Below are 9,148 nucleotides of genomic sequence, written 5' to 3'. Positions count from 1 at the left end.
ATAAGTTTATTGCTTTTTGGAAGAAATAACATAATTGAACATTAACAGACAGACTGACTTTCCTGTAGGGTCAGTGTTCATTAAATTTCCCACTGCTTTTACAATATGAACCACTACAGTCATTTAGTTTTCAGTTCAAGTCCTTAAAGTGTGAAGATTGTTTCTTTATTACCTTGCAATCATTCTTCATTTTAATGGTGTTTCTCAAGCTCTCATCTTAAAGCCGGCAAACATTATAAAAATAAAAATAAAACTGTGCCTTCTGTGGCTTACACACAAACAAAACAAGTTCCTTTCATCCTTCTCATTTGCCATCCACCAGGCACCAATTTGTGCCAGGCAGGTGACTAGATGCCTAGTGGAGTCAGCTCAGTAAGGATGAAAACTTCCTTTCACAGAAGTTAATGCATACTTAAAGTAATTATCTACAGAGGTCTGACTCCACAAAGCAGCACTTTTTAGGAAGTGGGACATGTAGGTGAATGGAGAGGGGAATGCCAGGGAGAGGTTTTGCCACTAAGACTGTATACGAATGCTCCAAGGCAACCAGAACCCTGTAACTGGACCAGAAATGAGTGGCTTCGACAATCCTGACACCTTCTGTTTCTCCTTTCCTCTCCCAAAAGGTCAATACATGGAATTTGACAAGATGGCATTACAGAAAGTCATCCAGGTGTGGTATAGAGAACTGCTGTGGGAAGGAGAACACACAACGGTACAAGACTGCAGAAACAGCCTGAAGAAAATCCCACCCACCAAAGAAGAAAGATGTTTATTTCTTGTTTGGTAGACATTCTGTAATGCTTATAATGTTGTAACAAGAACAATTTAAAAGGATGCAGTACCTAACTCAACCACATTCTGCATTTACAGATCTTTTACAGATCTCAACAGCTACCAGGTCAGTATTTCTGAGACATCTCTTTACTCTTTAAGGTCACAGGATATTTAAAAATACATGAGTTGCAATTCAGAACATTTAAAGATCTGTCAGGATGAGAGATTTATCTTATTTTGCATCTCTGATTTAATACAAAACCCACTTTTTGTGCATTACAGTAATCTGGTCGATTCATTTTCTGGTAACACAGGGCACAGCTAGCAGATTTTATGTTTTTGATGGATCATTGAACAAATCTTAGTTTCATCCCAACCTCCTGCTCATAGATCGTGACCTTCTCACTCTTTTTCTTTATCTGATAGTGGAGCACCACAACTTGACCATCTTCCTCCCTGCCTACTCCAAAAATAAAATCGTGATAACAGGCAAGACAGGAAGAGCCACACATCTGCTCAATCAACGTTGTGTGACTTGAAGAGCTTCTCAGAGCTCTTAACTCAACAGACTGTAACAACTAAGGATGCCAAAGCCAAGGAATGTTTGGGAGAACAATGCAGCTGAGCAACAGTGGGGAAAAGGAGGAGGCTGTGCAACGCCCTGGGCTGCTCCTAACATTATATGCTCCAATTGCTCTTCTCTTTGAAATCCAGATATGTTGTTTGGGGCTGTTGCCAAAACGTTTGTTTTCCCACTATGAAACACTTGCACGTGCCCTGCAATTTTATTGCTGCGTTACAATTCCACTGTGCCACGCTCAAACCAATAGGTTCATTCACTCTACAATAAAACTTCCATTCTGCTGCACTGCCTATAGATGCATTGAATAAAATGGCAGTTTCAAAAGTTTCAAGTCACTAGATCGATATTCCATTATTTGTCACATATTGTTTTTATTAGTGATAGAAATGAAGCTCAACAACTGATAAAAGCTCAAAATGGTTACTTGGAAAGAGGTAATGAGAATGGATTTGGGCAAGATCGTTGCATTTTTAATCTTTCTGCTCATTTCTTAATAGAAGCTCAATACATTTTTTTTTCAAACACAATTAGATGAGTCAAAGCTGATCAACTCTGTTCTTTGTGAGGTTGCTCCAATCAACAGCTGAAAGGCTCTTTTTCAAGGTTATACACAAGTGAAAGAAAACTCGCATCATAAATTTACCTTGACACAGGCTAGAATAAAACAGAAAGCTTCATCTGCAAAGAGATGTTTTGAAGAGAGTTTAGTTCAAGAGGAACATGGCTAAAAGGAAAATATCAGAAATAAAGCAAGATTCAACTCCCCTCAGCTCATTATCAGTGCTTTTCAACCACACGAGTCATCTGCTCAGCACCTTTAATCATTTAAGGCCAGAGGCAGGTACAGGAACTTGCTAGTCCAACCTCAGAGGTATTCTCACACCCAAAGCAGAGTGCTGTTAATACCTGAATACATAAACATGTAAAAACCTAACTTCAACTGCTCCTTTGATTTCTTGAGGTGAAATACAGCAGACCAAACTCTATTGTTGTTTCTGCCTGAAAAAAGAAAAAGAGAAGGAGGGACACCGATGACAGCAATTCTCTTCTACAAAACATCAGAAATCTCAGCTTCAGGGGACACTTGCCTAGCAGAGTTGGCCTCCTACACATCAACAAGGGTGATTTCAAAAACATGAAGGAATGAAAACTTCTATCAGGTTAGGCTCTTCCCGCTGCCTCACCACCTGAAGTGGGCCCCCAGCTTGCCCTCCCAAGGTCAGTGCCTTCACACAGATGCACAGGAGCCTGAACTGGCTGATCCAGTTCAATGGGGCAGTATCTGTGGTTACCCCTGAGGGTGGCTGCTCTGATGCTCCTGTTTTGCTTATCTCCTGAATGGGGATTTGCTGGATATCATGGTTTGAGCCTTCACATGAAGGCAGGCCACATCAAAGCAGAGAAGCTCGCATTAACTCCACCCACAGACAACAGCATTATAAAGAAATCAGAGATATGTGTACATGGAAAAAAAAAATAATTCAAAAACACACAAGTGATTTGGAGGACTTCTAACACTCCCATACTGTTATTAGCATAATTGCTTCAATTGACCTTCTGGACAGTTCCTTTTTTTTTCTTTTTTTCTTTTTAATAAAAAGCCTAGACCATTATTTAATTGTATCAATTTCTTTATATTTGGTGTAAAATGTGACCTTTCAACATTTCTGAGTGCCCTTCCAATAATCATACTTGCAGAACCCACTCCGCAGCACTCTATTAATGTAAATTAACTCACCTGCCAGCAATTCAAATAGCAAAGTGAAGAAAACAATTTTTTCAGACACTGGGCAGCGATGGTAGGAAAGCTCCCACGTAATTCCTGTATCCTCAGAGATTTACATTGCACTCAGCTTTCACAACATGTCCCCAACAAATTAAAACCAGAGAGGCAATGGCATGGAGCTTCTGATGTACACTCAGCCTCATCTGCAGCAAAAACCCAGCTAAGATGTAGCTATGCATGGATGCAGGTGTATGGCACAAAGAAAGTACATGGGTCAAAGGCAGACCAGGAGTTTGCGGCGAAGCAGGCCTACCTCTTCAGAGATAGGACTTCTTTGTAGATATCACAGTGCTGCTGTTGCATCCCACTTACCAACTGAGCGGTGCTTTCCACATAAGCTTTGGTCACAGGACCTGTGAAATCTTGAAGAGGAATGTCTGTTTACGACTAACAATGGCAGTCTCTTTAGAAGAAAAGGGTTAACACGGTGATGACTGTATTCAAGCATTTGTCACAGTTACCAACACAGAAAAGAGGCCAAAACTGTAAAACCCACATTCAACAATAAAGCTCTACTACTCACAAGCCCTGTCAGAGAACAGCTGCTGCGGAAGGGCAGGCAGGAGGGAAATGAATGCTTTGTGATGCAGGGCAGCATCGCTCAGCCGGCAGCCAGAGAGGGCTCTCTGCAGACATGTTGCACCCAAACTGAGGGCTCAGAAAGGGGCTGATACCTTTAATGCTGCTCTTTGAGAAGTGGTTTCAACAGTATGGCCCAACACTTAGTGCAGATGGTACTGCTATGGTACATCCTCATCAAGAGGAAACATGGTTTTATGTAGCAGTTAGAGCATCCCTGCTGGATGTTCATTTATCAGCCAAGTTGCTAGGAGACATCACTACAGTCAAACACAGAGCCATCAACCACTGCTGCTCCGGGCTTTTTTTGTTTTTTTAATAAACTGTTCTATACTTAAAAGTAATTCAGCGAAGTTAAAATTACTCATGAGACGATACCAGTTTTGATGAAAACAAGCAACTAAAACTGCAGCAGCAGGTTCCAAGTGGAATTTGTGATCCAAAAAGTACAGCGGGAAGGTTGGTATCACCAGCACATCAAAACCAAGATCTGCTCAAAACCACCCTGTGGACATACCTGAGCAGAAAACTAACGGCGTGCTTTCCAGCAACACATAGGAAGCTAATGAAGTAAACTAACTTTACTATTAAGCTATATAATTTTATACACTATACACAGAAAACTGCGAAGTACGAAACCTCAAAAGGTTTTGAGTTTGAAAGCGACCAAGACTCCCAGCCTAGTCTGACATGCACATCAAGCCAACATCCTGCAGTGCAGAAAACGCAAGTGAAAAGCCTTGCTGTGGAGGTTTGGGTGAATAGCAAGGTGAGGGCAGGAGCCAGCCTTCCCCATGGGCCAGGAGTCACTGAAAGCACCACGCTAGTGACTGCGTTGGCACTGGCATTATGAACAGTTTTTCATTTTGCAAGTTATGAAATTGTTAAAACATATATAATATATAGAGCTCAGATTGGCAGTAGAAGTTACAGAGGTGCCAATACCAATTGCCATAGCCGTTAACAGCTATTATTAGCTGTTATAGCACTGCTTTGGCTGCCTTGTCTGCTCAGGCCCTCCAGAGCAGCCAGCAGTACTGCACAGGGCATGGTAGCAGGCAGGCTATGCAGGGCTGATGGGCACAGTGTGGATGAGGCCAATTCACACTCTGCTCCCGAGAGAATATTATGAGCATGCAGTCAAAGCAATGTTTTGTTTGCAGCTGACCCTGTGCCTCTACCACCTTAAATTCTGGCAAGCACTCACCCACTGAGAGCAGGACCTCAAACATTACAATCCGCTTTCATTGCGGGCAGAACCCACAGGAGCACCAACATACAATTACCAGGATCATGCTAATTGCTAATTGCTGGGATGACTGCCTTGCCCCCAGCCCGTACGCCTCACCAGCCCAGCAGACAGGCTGCTGCCCACACCACAAACAGCTGCAGCACCTATTTCTGGTGGCATGCCAAACTTTCCGAAATGCAGATTCAGCCTTAGTTCTCAGGCCAATTTTTTAATTCTTTTCCTTCACTGAAAGCAGCTTTTCCCATTTTGAAGCTTATATTTACCTTTGATCTTCTCCACGTGCTCAGTGCTGTCGTGGATAAATATGCTCGCTGTGTTACCTACTGCAATTACCACATGAACACACACGTGTGCCCAGCCTTCATCATGCTTCTACAAGTATTCAACACTCAACAAGGGAATCCACATGTACAGCAAAGATCTGTTCCTGTGCCAGTGACAACAGTTGAGTGCAAAAGTAAAGAAAAATAAACTTGTCAGTCTCTGACTTATGGAATTGATCCAGAGTCTGTTCAACAGGAAAGCACAACTCATGTCACTGAAAGGTCAGGGAGACAGCTCCGCACAGATTACTCCTTATGCAGAGATTTTGTTACTGGCGTTTGTTTGAGTACTAGTTTCCTTCTTGGCTTAAGCTTCTCAATCAGGTCAGAGAGCCACACAGCTACGTGCAAAGCTTTCACCTGCAGGAGGAAACAGTAGGTCGTGCTGCAAGTTTTGATTCTTAGTTTTTGTTGCTTTTAGGACAGGGGAAAAGAGCACAGTAGTCAGTGTGCTCACACTACATAACATACTGAAACAGGACAGGAAAAGAAAACACATACTAATGTTACTGCAAACATAACAAAGAGCCAAATGGTAAAGAAATGTCATATACTGTAATATAGTCAAGAAAATAGAGACAAGGCATAACTGCACAAACTTATTAGCTAGCATTCAATAGCCCACTGCCAAGTCAAAAATACAGTTGATGAGCTCCTGCTGCAGGAGGAAAAGCGTAGTTTAACTTTCAGCAAAGCTCAATACCTCACAGCAAATTAATCAAATGCGTGTGCAGCAAGAAATGAAATTGTGCTAACATTACCTCCCTGTTTTCAGCTAACATGGCTTGTCTTCTCTTTAAAAGATCAGTAGACAGCACTGGAAATATTTACAAGGTTCACATCACACAAAGATAAAAAGGAATCTATCAGTGTGATTTAGAACAACAGAACAGTGCTCCAGGCATACAAAACAATGAATAATGAACATTCATCTCCGAGTAACCTGGTGAGATGTTTTGATTTCTATAGACGCAAAGATTCATGATACCAGTTAAACATTATATCCTCTACATTTCAATAGCTGGAAGCCAGGCATACAGAGGCAGTCATGTGCTGAACCATGTGCAAACACGTTAGCCAGTGCTGACAGATGCATGGTCAGAATCCTGAACGTGTACATGCACAGCAAAGGCCACTTATCTGAAAACAGAGCACTCTGTTCCACTGAAAAGTTCTGAGCTCTGCAAATAAAAGCTTACCAAGGAAGAACGTGCTACAGAATGCACACAACAGCTTGGAAATCTGCACACACTGTTGGTTTTCTTCTCACATTTCTGTGATTAATTTTTTGCACTTCTTTTTTTTAAGGCCAGTGTGAAATCGTACACGTTCATGACATATCCTCAGTAACTCTTCACTAATCTCTGCAACGAACTCCACTTGTAGTAAGCAGTGAAAAACACCAGGGATATATCTTATTTATCAGCAGCTGAGCAAGTAAGAAAACAGTTTCTGGATTGGAAATCTTTAGTTTCTAGCATGTAGGTTTTGTGGTTTTCTTTTTTAATTGCTATTAAATCATCAGTGACACTGCAGAACGAATCACAGAGCCGATGCAAAATAGTTTGAAATTTCAACATTGACTTAAGCCATTAAGTTCTCTTGACAACAAACCTTTCTATACAGTGTATCACTTCATTTTGTTGTGACAAAGAATTTCTGCTTTCCTTGTGCTTGTGACTGCTATTTAACTATGGCTACAGAAATGCTTAAAAATGCAGAGTAACCAAATTCACAAATCAAATTAAAAAAATGGGACTGAATTTTGAAAGAACAAACCTGCCTTAAAAGAGAACTACATTTATTTTTATATTGCCAAAATTAAACAACTGATTCCCTGCAACAGATTACGTACGTTTAACAATCAATAGAAATTAGAAGAGTGCCACTCAAATGCACAAAGTTAATACTGCAAATGTGTAGAACTGATGTTCTGAAGCACTAGAGGCATTTAAAAATCTTTATTTAGCATATCCAAAAACAAACGTTATCAAACTCTTTTATAAACATAGTCAAGAATGTTTAAATACGATAATTTAATGTAAACCAAACCCCTTCAAAATATGCAATACTGTAATCAGATGTTATTTACACCCAGTGAAGACAAAACAACCTCCATTAATGCTAAACATCATCTAAGCACAATTAATTTCTATAATTTTTTAAACAACAGTGACATTTAAATACAAGTTTTAGTGGGTAAATCATCTTAGTCCTAATACATGAAATTCAGTGTTACATTCAAAAGTGGGAAAAGCAGAATCCTGACTATTCATGTCATTAGTCAAGGCAGTACTGCATTCAGACTTGGAAAGCCTTTAAAGAGATACAACTATATAATGTTTATTGCATGACAGTGCAAACTACAAGACAAGAAGAATCAGTCAGTGCCCTGGAAAACAAAGCTGTAGGAAAACCCACTACAAAAGAAATGTTATTCTTTCCCCAGATCAGAAAAACCATCCACAAAAGACTAAGTTACTTCTCCACATTTCACAAAGTAAAACAGAATATTAGGTACTTTGACATTATTCCAACGAAAAGAAAGCTGCTTGTGTCTCGGAGGAAACATTTAGATAACTGGCACGTGCAAATTTATTTTATTTATGAATGCTTCTGAGCCAAGACTTAAATTGATAGCCCTAAATAGCATTCGCATTTCATATGCACGGATGCAGAAAAGGCATGGCCCAATAAATTCTAGTCACAGTTCACTTCAGGTATTTGGTTGTGGCTTTTTTTTTTTTGGAAAGACAAATGTTTGCATTGCACAAAGAAGTATCTACAGAATGCAGCAACATACTCTACTTAGGAGGCAGAAACATGAAAGTTGTTGAAACCGATAATGGAATGTGAACTAACAAAGAAGAAAAAGACATGGCTCACTTCTAAATTTGCTCAGGGGCTGACAGCTGATGAACGACCTAATGTGAAATGGGTCATCTCCAGACATTTCCTACAGAAAAACCGTATATCCAAACTAAAAAAATCACTGCTAAAACTGCCAGCTCTGTTGGCAGGCACAGGAGATGCCAATATGGCATAGACATGAATACCAGCTCTTCCAGGTGTCTCCTGCTACTGAGACGAGGCACTTTGTTTTGGTAACGTCTGGCCAAAGGCAGAATAATTGTTGCTCAGTATAAAAGGAGCTAATATTTCTACAAGTGGCAATTTAGGATTTCACCTAAGAGCTAAAAGCATTTCAAAAGGACAGAGTCCAAAATATATTGTACTTATCTGCTCGATATCTGTTATGAATAATGAATATATGAGTTATCTCTCTGACAACAGTTTGGCCTGGAGCTCTATCCATTAATTCCAATAAACTCGCTTTCAAAACTGAAGATCCCCAGTAGACATCTTATGTAACCTACTCTTTGACAAAAATGAGAATATAAAATTAATCATGGACAAATGAAGTTATGATCTGCATCAAATTCTTACAGAAGCGTGCATATACACACCCATGTATTCGCCCATTTCTTCCCAGCAATCTTCTGCAAAATTCCTTAGGGAAAAGATGGGTCAGACTCACACAAGATGGCAGATGCCAGCAGGCAATTAACAGAGGACATTAACAGCAATTTCAAATGGACAGCACTGGTATTTCATTTGGGGTTTCTGGTAGAAGATACAGCTTGAGGCTTTTGTTGTAAGAAAGCCAACAGAACACATTAGATCTTCAGAGCTAAATATGTTTCAGTTGGAGCTACTTCAGTAGCTGAAAACAGAACAATACCAAAGTGAATGTCAGGCTACCTTGATGTGCAAAGAAAAATCAAAATAAATATTCATTACTAAATTCATCAATGAATTCTTAACATAAAAAAGGAAAAGTGAATCAG

The sequence above is a fragment of the Cyrtonyx montezumae genome, unplaced genomic scaffold (genome assembly GCF_038088225.1).
Source record: "Cyrtonyx montezumae isolate F1298 unplaced genomic scaffold, pur_monq_1.0 scaffold_3, whole genome shotgun sequence".
NCBI classification, from domain to species: domain Eukaryota; kingdom Metazoa; phylum Chordata; class Aves; order Galliformes; family Odontophoridae; genus Cyrtonyx; species Cyrtonyx montezumae.
Note: the sequence above shows the minus strand (reverse complement) of the source record.